General features: G+C 50.4%; 1 long non-coding RNA gene across 1 annotated transcript; it reads right to left on the reverse strand.

Annotated features, from left to right (window-relative positions):
* Positions 1-7,041: 7,041 nt before the first annotated feature.
* Positions 7,042-9,205, reverse strand: LOC141055881 (uncharacterized). The gene is made up of 2 exons (XR_012221547.1): positions 8,023-9,205; positions 7,042-7,938 (listed from the first exon to the last, which is right to left on the reverse strand). It is a non-coding gene; the product is annotated as an uncharacterized lncRNA (long non-coding RNA).
* Between the last annotated feature and the right edge of the window lie 5,070 nt (positions 9,206-14,275).

A 14,275-nucleotide genomic window follows, 5' to 3' on the forward strand; every position in this document is an offset into this window, starting at 1 on the left:
GTATTAACTGAAGCAATTTATTGTCAAACTACTGTGTTTTGGCCATGTGCAGACGTTGCATATTTTTGGTCTCATTTTTCTGCACAAAAAATGCAGCTGCTGGCAGAAAACGCATGGTGGAATGTCTGCGTTTTTGATGCGGTTTTATAGCGTTTTTTATGCGTTTTTTAAGCGTTTTTTGGGATGCGTTTTTCTTGCGTTTTTCAAACAATTTTCCATGCATTTTCTATGCTGATTTCATGCATATTTTGTGCGGTTTTGCTTGCGTTTTTCTACCTGATTTGTCTCCCTTTTTTGAAAGCAAAAATAAAGAGAAGAAACTTCAAAATCGAAAAAAAAAAAAATGATGTCACTTCCTAGTCCAACCTCTTTCTCCATTTTGGATTCGGCACGCTTTCGTAATCATGAGTGCTAACCTTGAAAATGATCGGAGTGAACAACGAAGCACACAGCATGGCGAAGAACATGGTGAAACTAATGTATGGCTACACAGGCCACAATGCCTCCAAGCTTTTGGAGTATTGCTTGATTATCTGAATCAGCAAAGACTCCAGGTAAGCAACACTATATGTAAAAATATTGTTTGTGAGTCCTCATCACACATAGTGAGATTGCTAGCGAGGTCGCTGAAACATCACAGCTTTTGTGACGCAACAGCGACATCGCCAGCCATCTTGCTACATGTGATGGATATGGGTGACCGTCCCCCTGCTGGATATTGCTGATTGAGCTTCAATGTCCTGTCCATTTTTTGATCAGTTTTGTTCCGCTGGCCTCATGCATTGCTATGTTTGCTGACAATGAGCGACTGCGATGGTGGCGCAGAATTCAAGGACGCAGGCTGGGGTCGTCAGATTAGCTGCTGTGTGACAAGGTCCCAATGACCGCTGAGGTTACGGCTTGCCGTATAGTGGCTGTGTAAATTGAATAGATCTGCGTGTTGAGTGAACAGGTAGTGACGTACCAACCATCTTTAGGTCTCATCGTTTTCCTCAGCGCTGGAGCGTTGTAGACTCTCACGGGACCTTAACCCAAATTATTTTATCTTACTTGCAGGCCAGAAAGAGAACCAGAAGAATGTGGGTACACCCCATTGTGGCAGAACATACAGGAAAGGGTCACTTTCGTGTGCTATACCAAGATTTGAGAAGGTAAGTTACCCATATGTGACGAGAATTTGTGTAATACTTAGGGGAACTCTACGTTAGAGAGTGGACCCTCTGGGTCACGGATCCGGAGCCCCTGGGCCGAGCACGCCAGGTGAAGACCGACCCCTATACAGGGATCGTTAGGGGCAGGGCCACACAGGACGGAGGCGCGACAGCCGGAACCAAGAGGGACGGCTCCACGGACAAAAGGACTGGAAAGGTGACGGTGCGAAAACGAGCAAGGACCAGTGGCACAGGGGATGGAATACTACGGGAGAAAGGCACGTGGAAGGCCAAGGCGGACTGGAGACAGAGGAGGGCACAGGGGATGGAGGGAAGACAGCGCCCAGGCAGACTGGGTGGAAGGGAGACACGAGACTGAGGACGGCAGAGCGATACAGGCAGAGAGAGGTTAACTACAGCAAAACTGTAGAGGCCAGAGGGTGCAGAGAATCTACACAATCATCAGGCGTCCTCCTGACAGCGAGGACGCCTGAAATACAGCACACCCCCGGAAGTGCGTCCCCTGGACCCGCCCCTCAGCGCCGCCCACCGCTGGAGAGAGAGCGTGGGAGGTGGCGTGCGCGAACCAGGAGGCGGGAGCCAGGAGCCGCCGTGAGGCCGAGTGGACGGCGGGCGCGTGACCGGACGAGAGCGCGCTGGAGAGGTAACGCTGCGGCGCGCGCCGCAGCAGCAGGGGCATCGGCGGGCATGCCCGCCGATGTGACAGTACCCCTCCCCTTACGTCCTCCCTTACTGAGATTGGCCAAAAACCTTTTCAGAATGAGAGGGGCGTTGATATTCTCCCGAGGCTCCTAGGACCTCTCCTCGGGGCCAAAACCCACCCAATCGATAAGGAAAAAGGTCTTACCCCGGACTCTTTTCATAGCCAAGATGTCCTTGACCTCGAAGACGTTGTCCGAGATCGCAGGTGAGGGAGGGACGATGGAAACTGGTTGGAACCGATTCAGGACTACGGGTTTCAAGAGCGAGACATGGAAGGCGTTGGGCACCCGGAGCGAAGCAGGCAACCTCAGTTTGTAAACCACTGCATTGATACGTCCAATCACTTCAAAAGGCCCAATGTACCGAGGACTTAGCTTGTAAGAGGGAACTCTCAGACGGATATGTCGAGTTGAAAGCCAGACCTTGTCACCCGGATGGTATGGGGGCACGTCCTTCCGTCTCTTGTCCGCATGTTTCTTGATTCGGACGTTGGCACTTTTGAGCGCGTCCCTGGTCTCTCTCCAAATCTGCGAGAATTCTTTAGCAAGAGAATCGGCTGCGGGTACTCCTGTAGAGGTGGAAAAAGGCAACGGAATACTTGGGTTCTGACCGGTTACCACAAAAAAAGGTGACTTAGTGGTAGATTCACTAGGATGATTATTGTGCGAGAATTCAGCCCAGGGTAAGAGCGCAACCCAGTCGTCCTGATGAGCGTTGGTGAAGTGACGTAGAAAGGTGGTTAACCCCTGATTAATTCGCTCCACTTGGCCGTTGGTCTGAGGATGATATGCGGAGGAGAAGTCAAGAGATGTACCCATAAGCCGGCAGAGTGCCCTCCAGAAGCGGGAGGTGAACTGGACCCCCCGATCCGACAGAATCCGCTGAGGAAGACCATGCAGCCTGAAGACCTGGTGGATGAAGATCTCAGCCAACTTCGGGGCGGACGGTAGTCCCGGTAAGGGAATAAAATGGGCCATTTTAGAAAAACGATCTGCCACGACTAAGATGGTGGTACATCCGGCTGAGCGGGGTAAGTCAGTCACGAAATCCATGGCAATCTGCTGCCAGGGAGCCTCAGGAACTGGCAACGGGTGAAGAAGACCGGCGGGCAAAGTCCTTGCCACCTTATTCTGGGCACAGATTGTGCAAGAGGCCACGTAGTCCATCACATCCTGGCGAAGCGTGGGCCACCAGTAATACCGGGACAGCAGTAAGAGAGTCTTCTTTGTCCCAACGTGTCCAGCAATTTTGGAGGAATGTCCCCAACCCAACACCTCTGTACGTCTGCTTGAAGGGACGAAGGTCTTCCCGGGCGGAGGGATAGCAAAATTCACAGGAGCCACGGTGATCATCTTAGTCGGCTCGATAATATAGGATGGGACTTCATCCCTCTCTGAAGACTGCAACGACCTGGAAAGGGCATCGGCCTTGATGTTCCTATTACCCGGTCGGAAGCGAAGTTGGAAGTCAAAGCGGGAGAAATACAGGGCCCACCGGGCTTGCCGGGCATTGAGCCTTTGGGCAGACTGCAGATAAGCCAGGTTCTTGTGGTCCGTGAGGATGGTAAAGGGATGTACAGCCCCCTCGAGTAAATACCGCCATTCAGCCAAGGCCATCTTAATGGCCAGTAATTCTCGATCTCCAATGGAGTAGTTGCACTCTGCCGGTGAAAAGACTTTAGAAAAAAAACCGCAAGGAACCAGCCGTCCGGACGAAGCCTGCTGGGACAGGACCGCCCCCGCTCCAGTGGAGGAGGCATCCACTTCCAGGACAAAGGGTCTGCTGGTCACAGGCCGATGCAAAATGGGTGCTGACGAAAAGGAGCGTTTCAGAGTTTGGAAGGCGTTTTCCGCTTCAGGGGACCAGGTATTGGGCTTCGTTCCCTTGCGGGTCAGGTCCGTGATGGGTTTGGTAACCGTAGAAAAGTGAGGCACAAACTGACGATAATAATTTGCGAACCCAAGAAACCGCTGGATGGCCTTAATCCCCACTGGACGGGGCCACTTGAGTACCGCACTGAGTTTTTCGGGATCCATCCTTAGACCGGAGTCGGTGACGACATATCCCAAGAAGGGTAGAGACGACTGTTCAAAAAGGCATTTCTCGATCTTGGCGTAGAGTTGGTTCTCTCGAAGGCGGTGCAAGACCAAGCGTACACTCTTGCGATGAGAGGGCAGATCGGGGGAGAAAACGAGAATGTCGTCCAGGTAGATGACTACACAGGAATAAAGTAGATCCCGGAATACCTCATTGATAAATTCTTGGAACACAGCGGGGGCATTGCAAAGGCCGAATGGCATGACTAGGTATTCATAATGCCCGTCACGGGTATTGAAGGCCGTCTTCCACTCATCCCCAGCACGGATCCGGACCAAATTATAAGCTCCCCGCAGGTCTAACTTCGTGAAGATCCGGGCTCCTCTCAGTCGGTCAAAAAGCTCCGGAATCAACGGAAGGGGGTAACGATTTTTGATGGTGATTTTGTTCAGACCCCGGTAATCAATGCAAGGCCGCAGTGATCCATCTTTCTTCCGAACGAAGAAAAAACCCGCGCCCGCGGGAGAGGAGGACTTTCGGATAAACCCCTTGGACAGATTTTCGTGGATATATTCCGTCATGGCAGAGGTCTCGGCTGGAGAGAGAGGGTATGTTCTACCTCTGGGAGGGACCGCTCCAGGAATCAGGTCGATGGGGCAGTCATAAGGCCGGTGAGGAGGCAGGGAATCTGCCTCTTTCTTGCAGAAAACATCAGCATAAGCGTGGTATGGCACAGGAAGACCAGGGAGGTCTGCAGACTTAAACTGAGGATGGGAACGAACCAGGGTACGTAAACAGTTTACATGACAGGCGTGCCCCCAGCGCAGGATCTCTCCGGAGCGCCAGTCGACAACTGGCTCATGCCGCCTAAGCCAAGGTAGTCCCAAGAGAATGGCGTGGGATAATTGAGGCAGGACATAAAAGGCAATCTTCTCAGAATGAAGTGCGCCAATTTGCAGGTTTACTTCAGTGGTTACCGTGGTGATGAGCCCAGGAAGAGGTTTGCCATCAACGGAGGTGATTGCTCGAGGGTTACTTAGGACGACTACGGGAATCTGGAGTCTGTCAACCTCCTCCTGGTGGATGAAGTTGCCTGCCGCGCCCGAGTCCACATACGCCTCCACGGAGCTACGCCCCCGACCTGATATAAGCAGAGCTGAAACAGTAAGTGGAAGAGAGGGGGTAGAATCACCTAGGGGGCCCTCTCCTACCTGGCCTAGGCGGATGCGTTTCCCGGTCTCTCAGGGCAAGTGCGTATGAAGTGATTGGCCCCTCCACAATAGAGACAGAGTCCCTTGGTCATCCTCTCCTTCCGCCGTAGTTCAGACAGCTTGATGCGATCTACTTGCATAGGCTCAGGGGTAGGGTTGCTAGGGGGAGCAACGGAGCGCGGAATGGGAGCTTGGTATAATCTAAAGGACCTCTTCTCCCTGGCTGACTCTCTGGCGCGTTCCTGAAAACGCAGGTCAATACGGGTAGCCAGGGAGATGAGATCTTCCAGGGTGGTGGGAAGATCACGCCCGGCCAACTCGTCTTTGATTTTACTAGAAAGGCCTCTCCAAAACGCACCAACCAATGCTTCATTATTCCACCCCAGCTCTGAGGACAAGGTCCGGAAACGGATGGCGTATTGCCCTACCGTAAGGGACCCCTGGCTGAGGTTAAAAAGGGCCTCTGTAGAGGAAGCATGACGTCCAGGTTCATCAAAAACCTTACGGAATGTCTCCAAAAAACACTGAATGTTGGTCACCACCGGGTCATCCCTCTCCCATAAGGGGTTCACCCAAGCCAACGCCTCCCCCTCTAGATGGGAGATGATAAAGGCCACCTTGGCCCGATCCGTGGGGTACTGTTGAGGTAACAGATCGAAGTGCAATCTGCACTGATTTAAAAATCCCCTACACAATTTTGGGTCCCCACAGTACCTGGGCGGTTTACCGAGACGGGGGGGAGGACAAGGGACGGCGTCCCGGGCTTGGGAGGAAGCGGCCGCAGAGGACTGCAAAGAAAGCAGCCGATCATCCACGGACGCCATATACCCCAAAATGTGGGACTGGGCATCGCGCTGTTGTGCGAGCTCCTGCTGGAGACTGACTAAGAGGGGTGCGTGCGCTGGGTCTGCGGTTTGAAGAGCGGAGAGCCGGGAGTCCATGGACTTCATGAACGACATGATACGGGTCTGGTTCTCTCTAAGGAAAAGCAGTTCCTTTTGAGTGGCAGCCGCGGCACCGGCGGGGTCCATGGCCTGATGATACTGTAATACTTAGGGGAACTCTACGTTAGAGAGTGGACCCTCTGGGTCACGGATCCGGAGCCCCTGGGCCGAGCACGCCAGGTGAAGACCGACCCCTATACAGGGATCGTTAGGGGCAGGGCCACACAGGACGGAGGCGCGACAGCCGGAACCAAGAGGGACGGCTCCATGGACAAAAGGACTGGGAAGGTGACGGTGCGAAAACGAGCAAGGACCAGTGGCACAGGGGATGGAATACTACGGGAGAAAGGCACGTGGAAGGCCAAGGCGGACTGGAGACAGAGGAGGGCACAGGGGATGGAGGGAAGACAGCGCCCAGGCAGACTGGGTGGAAGGGAGACACGAGACTGAGGACGGCAGAGCGATACAGGCAGAGAGAGGTTAACTACAGCAAAACTGTAGAGGCCAGAGGGTGCAGAGAATCTACACAATCATCAGTCGTCCTCCTGACAGCGAGGACGCCTGAAATACAGCACACCCCCGGAAGTGCGTCCCCTGGACCCGCCCCTCAGCGCCGCCCACCGCTGGAGAGAGAGCGTGGGAGGTGGCGTGCGCGAACCAGGAGGCGGGAGCCAGGAGCCGCCGTGAGGCCGAGTGGACGGCGGGCGCGTGACCGGACGGGAGCGCGCTGGAGAGGTAACGCTGCGGCGCGCGCCGCAGCAGCAGGGGCATCGGCGGGCATGCCCGCCGATGTGACAATTTGTTATGTAAAATTTTGGTAACTACAAATCTGTATGTGATGTAACTTATTATTTTTTTTAACAGATATCCCGAGACATTTGTGTCCTTTTGCCGGCTCACCATCCCGGCATTTGACCTGTTCCTGAGCATTATGGGAGAAGACCTTATGATATTTTTCCACAACTAATAATAAAACAAATTGTAAATCTTAATTTATTATAAAACCAATAAAAGACTTTATGACCAACATAGTCTTTTTCTATTTTTTTTTAAATATAAAATCTTTCATCAACAAAGAAAAGGTTCAACAAACACAAGTGTTGTCCGAATATGGCCTCACAAAACGGTGACAGCAGGTCTGGTGTCAGCAACGCAGAACTAATGAAGGTAATGGAGGACTTTGTCATCCAGGACCTGCCCTATGCCCTAAACTAGTTGAGCAAGTTGTAATCTTGGTAACTCATGTTTTCAGAGTTAACATCTCCATAATAAGAATAGTTAACGGGAGGTCGCTGATACCGTTGATCATCACGCTGTTGTGGTGGTGGTGGCATTGGTGGTTGTGGAGGCGGCAATGGTGGTGGTGGTGGACGCCTTGATCGAACACTTTGTGTGGCCCCTATTACAATATCTGCTAAAGGTGAGATAGGCGAAGGGTCTTCAAATTCTGACAGTATTGCATTTACTACTGTCATAAACTTAGTCTGCCTTTCCGCTGACAGTAACCGAGCTTTGCTGGCTATGCTGGCACCAAAAAAATCCAAGTGATCTTCCCTGGAAGATTTATTGATTAGATCTATGGTGTCATTAACCCTTTTTGTAGTCACATCCATTTTTTGGGGGGTTTTGGCCTTGCTTTTTTTGGCCAGTGGCTCGGTTACTGTCAACGGATTGGCAGCTGTTTGACTGTTTGGAGCAGCAGTATTTTGGGTCTCTGCACAAGATGCCATCCCTGAAGATGACGCAGCCGACACTACACCAGATGTACAGGGAGACTCAGGTTCACAGAATGAAGACCCATCCAGAGAATCTGTGGATCCTGCGGCCTCTTGGCTGGCATCTTCAGGAAGCGGCGAAATGTTTCCATCAGTGCTGTCATAAAAAAAATAACAGTTTTCAGTGATAATTCAAATTTTAGTCATCCTAACAACATTGAAATTATATCTAAATATTCACCTCCTCAAAGTCCTGCTGGTTAACAAGAAACACATATCCTGATACAAGCTGAATTTTATTTTCGCCGGTGAAGATCCACTGGTGCCAATCTTGGCTTGGATTTTTTGAAATCGATCTCTCACCGATCTCCAGCGTTGCTTAACATCATGCATTAAAATGTAAAGAAAAAACACATTATGATCCGTGCAATACGTTTAAAAATGAAGAGTTGGTCTGTATAACCAACATAACAAAATGTACTTACTAATTTTCTGCTGCAGGGCACCACTGCACCCATCAAATTCAGGATACAGCTGACGGCAGATTCTGGACCAACACATATCCCGTGTATACTTGTCTTTGTAGGCCTCATCGGCCGGGTCCCAGATAGCTGGCATGTCGCTTATCTGTAATGGATAAGAATATGTTATTTATATCTTCATATTTAGTTTGTTAGCATACATACAATGTCGTACACACACACACACACAGTCACGTACAGACACTTCCCTCACGATGTGATAGCATCGGGCACACGTATCCGTCAACTCCTGGACAGTCTGAGTTGCAACGTAACATTGGTGGATGGAGCAAGACATGATGTCCCAGGGTGTCAATCGGATTATGGGGAATGGACGGTCCAGACCATGGCTTAACTGCCTTCATCTATCAAGAACTGCTGACACACTCCAGCCACATGAGGTCTGCCATTGTGGAACCTAGGGCCAACTGCACCTGGAGGGCTGTGTGCCCCGACCAAGAAAAACCACCCCACACCATTACTGACCCAGTGCCAAACATGTCATGCTTAATGATGCTGCAGGCAACAGATCACTCTGTATGTTGTCTCCACACTCTGTCATGTATGTCACATGTGCAGAGTGTGAGCCTGGTGCCTGCGCCATCCTTCTGCATGACCGTTTTAGCAGTGGGTTATTAATAATGGTGTGGGCTGTTTTTTATTTTGAGGGCAATGTGTAGTATTGAACTGAAACACGCGCATGGAGGCCACACACAATACTACGGTGAATTAGAACTAGATTACACATTCCTTTGTGTTTTTTTCAATCCAAATACAGGGCTCCATTGTTTTACAAATTTGCTCGCTATGGATGTTTTTTTTAAAACAGCTGTGGGGTTGATATTCAAAGCCTGGGAAGATTCTACCCTTTCCCAGGATACCAAAAAACAGTCCACATTTACTTGATTTAGCATTCTGTACTTGAACAAAATGGCGTGAGCCATCGCCATCTTGTTCAAGTCCAGAATGGCAAAGCCAGTAACTGGGGCTTGATTTTTTATATCCTTGGAAGGGGATAATCTTCCCAGGCTTTGAATATCAACCCGTCGCTGTCATCTGAGCCTTTGATGGCTAATAGAATATGTGGCCCCCCACCCAAAAAAAATTACGTGGGGTCCCCATATATTTGTTATTCATCAAAGGCTCTGCTGACAGCGGCGGCTTGATATTAATACCCTTGGAAGATTAACCTCTTCCCAGGCTACCAAAAACAACACATAGTTGCTGTTTGTCCTTGTCTGGACTTGAAAAAAATTGGCGTGGGCTCCCGCCCAATTTTCAAGTCCAGAGAGGAAAAGCAAGCAAGTGTGTGCTGACTTTTTGTAGCCTGGGAAGAGTTTCATCTTCCCAGGCTATGAATATCAACCCGCCGCTGTCAGCAGAGCCTTTCATGGCTATTCCAATAGGGGGACCCCCCCCCAAAAAAAAAGACGTGGGGTCCCCCTATATTTTTTAGCCAGAAAGGCTATGCCGACAGCTGCGGGCTGATATTCATAGCCGAGGAAGGGGCCATGGATATTGGCCCCCCCCTGGCTACAAATATCAGCACGCATCCGCCCCAGAAATGGCGCATCTATCAGATGCGCCAATTCCGGCACTTAGCCCCTCTCTTCCCACATCCTGCACCGTGGTGGCGGGATGTGGGGTAATAAAGGGTTAATGTCACCTTTGATTGACAGGTGACATTAAGCCGGGTTAATAATGGAGAGGCGTCAATAAGACGCCGATCCATTATTAATCCTATAGTTTAATATGAAAAATAAAACACACAGAACATTTTTTTTTAATGTTCTTCATTTAACCATACTTACCCATAAAAAACCATAACCTGTAAAAAATATAAAATAAAAAAACACTAAAATACCAACCTGTCCGATGCAATCCATTTAAAATCGAGTGTCCCACGTCGATCTCTAGTGGAGAACAGTCACATCAGTAGATGTGACTGCTCTCCACGGGTTAAAAAGTCACACTGACAGGAGAAAGTTCCTGCAATGTGACTGCGCATGCGTGTAAGTTTACCGGAGTTCATGAGTTCAGTGAACTCCGGGACTCACTTTACGGCAATAACGACAGGTCAATTACCGTAAAGTGAGCTCCCGGGCCGTAAAGTGAGCTCCCGGGCCGTAAAGTGAGGTCCCGGAGTTCATTGAACCGCCGGGAACCCACCGCCGACCAGCGCACACTGCAGGAGCAATTTTAACTCTTGCAGTGCATCACCGGAGGACAGCGTGGGACAGAACCTTTTTTTTTTTTGGCTGTATTTGTTTTTTTGGAACATTTTAATGGGAGACCAGTGAGGGAAGGCTTCGGGCAGGCGAAAGTGGTATGTGGTAAGTATGTGTATATGTTGTGTGTTGTATGTACTGTTTGTTACGTGTTTTTTTTGTTTTTAACCCATTGTGGTCATCCGCCTGACGATGGGACAACTCTCCCATCATATTTGCATGGGAGAGCTGTCGCATCCGACGAATGACCACAATCTGTCACTACAGACACACAGACTGACGCACAGACTGACACACACACACACAGACTGACACACACAGACATAACTTACCAACTCAACCATACGCCTCACATCCATCCCCATACGACGGTACGACTCCATTTTATTTTCAGACAGCATACACTTCCTCCTTCCTGTTCCGTCACTTCCCTTTCCTGCGGTTTTGGATAGCAAATGATAGGAACTGAAGGAGTTAAATTGAGTTCTGTCTATGTTGCATTCTCTTGTTTAAAACCTTATCTGTTCTTCGAGGAGATGTCTCAGACATCTCCCTTGTGAACCAAGGTCAAATACCTCTGCTTTTTCGCCTAAGTGACTTTCTTTGTAGAAAACAAGTTGTGAAATCATTTGTACTGCGCATGTCTGTAAATGTTTAAATTCTTTACTATAAAAGATGGAAGCCTAACTGATAAGCCAGAGGCGTCTTGGCAGGCATCCCGAGTCGTATCATACAGCTTATGTCTGTGTTATTCTTCTCGATGGAGCAATCGATTAGAGACATATGGTGCCTCACACCTAAGAACATCGGTCCTTCAGATGAAAGAGATATCTGAGGGATCCCGACAGTTTCCTGGCGCCCGAAACAGGGACCTGATATAGGCACCTCTCCAAGACTACTGTCACGGGGGCTTAGTTCAACTAAGGCTGAAATACCCGGGGCCCCTGTGGTGTCCCTTTACTAGGGGAAACCCTGTCTGACCCTCAACCCAGGGTTTTTGCTGAAGGTGCAAATGCCTGAGCCTCCGACCTTTCCTTATCTCCTGCTCAGCCCTGCACTTAACCCTCCACCCTCCACCCAGTGAGAAGTCACCACCAAAGCTCCCACACAAATAATGACAGACAGGGAGAACTTAAACTGCACTGCGCCGCACACACACAGGAATAAACAGTAATGTGAACAGGGCACAACTAAACACAAATATGGGAAGGAGAAAGGATAACGACGGATCATACGACACCAGATATGAATCTCTCTCTCTTGAACAGCTCCACTCCAGACCGGAACCACTTGGTATGAAACACAAGCTATAATCGGCGACGCCCATAGGCCAGCATGACTATTTAAAGACCGTGGGCGTGACTAACCATCCAACCTGGTCTCCAGCAGGATTAACCCCCGAGAGCCTGAAGATCAGGCCGGCGCCACTGAGGCTATAGTGGCTGGAGGTGGAACTACCTCTGCCTGCCGGATGCTGTGGTGTGAACAGCGTCCGACATGACAGTACCCCGTCTTCTACGAGGGACCCCAGGGCCCTCAAGACTCATAGGACCCGGCTTGTCCGGATGACGACGGTGAAAAGAACTGACCAGCCGATCCGCATGTATGTCTGAGGCTGGAACCCAAGACCTCTCCTCTGGACCATACCCCCGCCAGTGCACCAAATACTGAAGAGTACGGCGTACTACTCGAGAGTCCACTACCTTGGCGACCTCGAACTCTAACTCGCCATCCACCATGACTGGAGGTGGCATCGGCGTCGTGTCCACCAAGCCTACCACCTTTTTCAATAAAGCCCTGTGAAACACGTTGTGTATCTTGTACACCACGGGAAGTTCCAACCGATAAGCTACTGGGTTAATGATGGCAGAAATCCTAAAAGGCCCAATAAACCTTGGACCCAGTTTTAAAGAAGGGATTTTGAGTTTTATGTTCTTCGTAGCTAACCACACCCATTCACCCACACACAGGTCCGGACCTGGCACGCGTCTACTGTCAGCCACCCGTTTGTACCTGGCACTCATGCTCAACAAACGCTGTTTCACCCGCCTCCAGACTGATGACAATTGGGCTCCTAGCTGATCCTCCTCCGGGACACCCCCGGAGTCACCCTGACGTAAGGTACAAAACTGAGGATGTTGACCGTACACACAAAAGAATGGAGACTCTCCTGATGACTCTTGGCGGTGATTATTTAATGCGAATTCGGCCAGAGGAAGGAAAGTAGACCACTCCTCCTGGTTGTCGGACACAAAGCATCGTAAATACTGTTCTAGATTTTGGTTCATGCGCTCAGTTTGTCCATTAGACTGTGGATGAAACGCCGATGAATGTGACAACTTGATCCCCAACCTTGAGCAAAAAGCTTTCCAAAACCTCGCCACAAATTGCGTACCCCTATCAGATACTATGTCAGACGGTACTCCGTGGAGTCTGACCACCTCCTTCACAAATACCTGAGCCAACGTCTTAGCATTGGGCAAAGAGGACAACGCCACAAAATGCGCCATCTTTGAAAAACGGTCAACCACCACCAGGATGACCGTGTTCCCTGCCGAGGCTGGCAAGTCAGTGATAAAATCCATGGAGATTTCTGTCCATGGCCTATTGGGTACCCCCAGAGGCTGTAGCGTGCCAGCAGGACGGGTTCGGGGTGACTTAGCCCTAGCGCACGTGATGCAAGCTGCCACGTACGAGACCACGTCCTGCCGGATTTTGGGCCACCAGAAACGACGCGATACCAGCTCTAAGGTGCCCTTCACCCCTGGGTGACCAGCCAGTACCGAATCGTGGTGTTCCTTCAACACCTTAGGCCGAAGATGCAGGGGTACAAATGATTTGTTGGCGGGAAGTCCTGGTGGTACCTCCTCTTGGGCCTCGGCAATCTCCGCCTCTACCTCAGTCGTGAGAGCCGAGACCACTACCCCTTTCTGGAGGATGGGTACCGGCTCTTCCCGAGGTTCTCCCCCCGGAAAACACCTAGACAAAGCATCCGCCTTCGTGTTTTTAGCCCCGGGACGGTACGTCACAAGAAAATTGAAACGAGTGAAAAACAATGCCCAGCGAGCCTGCCTAGGAGACAGACGCTTGGCCGACTCCAGGTAGAGCAGATTCTTATGGTCGGTGATAACTGTGACCTGGTGAGCCGCCCCCTCCAAGAAGTGTCGCCATTCCTCAAAAGCCAGTTTGATGGCCAACAACTCCCTGTTGCCGATATCATAATTCCGTTCGGCCGGCGACAACTTCTTGGAGAAGTAGGCGCATGGATGCATCTCGCTCAAGGACGAGCCTTGAGACAGTACTGCCCCCACTCCCACCTCCGACGCATCAACCTCTACCACAAAAGGTTTAGACACGTCTGGTTGCACCAGAATGGGGGCTGAAGCAAAACTATTCTTCAGACGCTCAAATGCACGTATAGCCACCTCAGGCCAGTTCGCCAGATCGGCACCCTTTTTTGTCATGTCCGTGAGCGGTTTGGCGACAGTCGAAAAGTGTTTTATAAATTTCCTATAATAATTCGCAAACCCAAGGAACCGCTGGAGTGCTTTCAGACTCTCCGGCCTCTCCCATTGCAACACCGCTTGCACCTTAGCGGTGTCCATTTTAAAACCAGCTGCGGACACAATATATCCCAAAAAGGGCAACTCCTGGACAAAAAATAAACATTTTTCCAGCTTAGCATAGAGCTGGTTCTCCCGGAGCAACTGTAACACCTGCCTAACATGCTGCAAATGAGTGTCCC

Source organism: Dendrobates tinctorius, unplaced genomic scaffold (assembly GCF_039654945.1).
Source record: "Dendrobates tinctorius isolate UK_male_01 unplaced genomic scaffold, ASM3965494v1 ptg000192l, whole genome shotgun sequence".
Classification (NCBI taxonomy): Eukaryota; Metazoa; Chordata; class Amphibia; order Anura; family Dendrobatidae; genus Dendrobates; species Dendrobates tinctorius.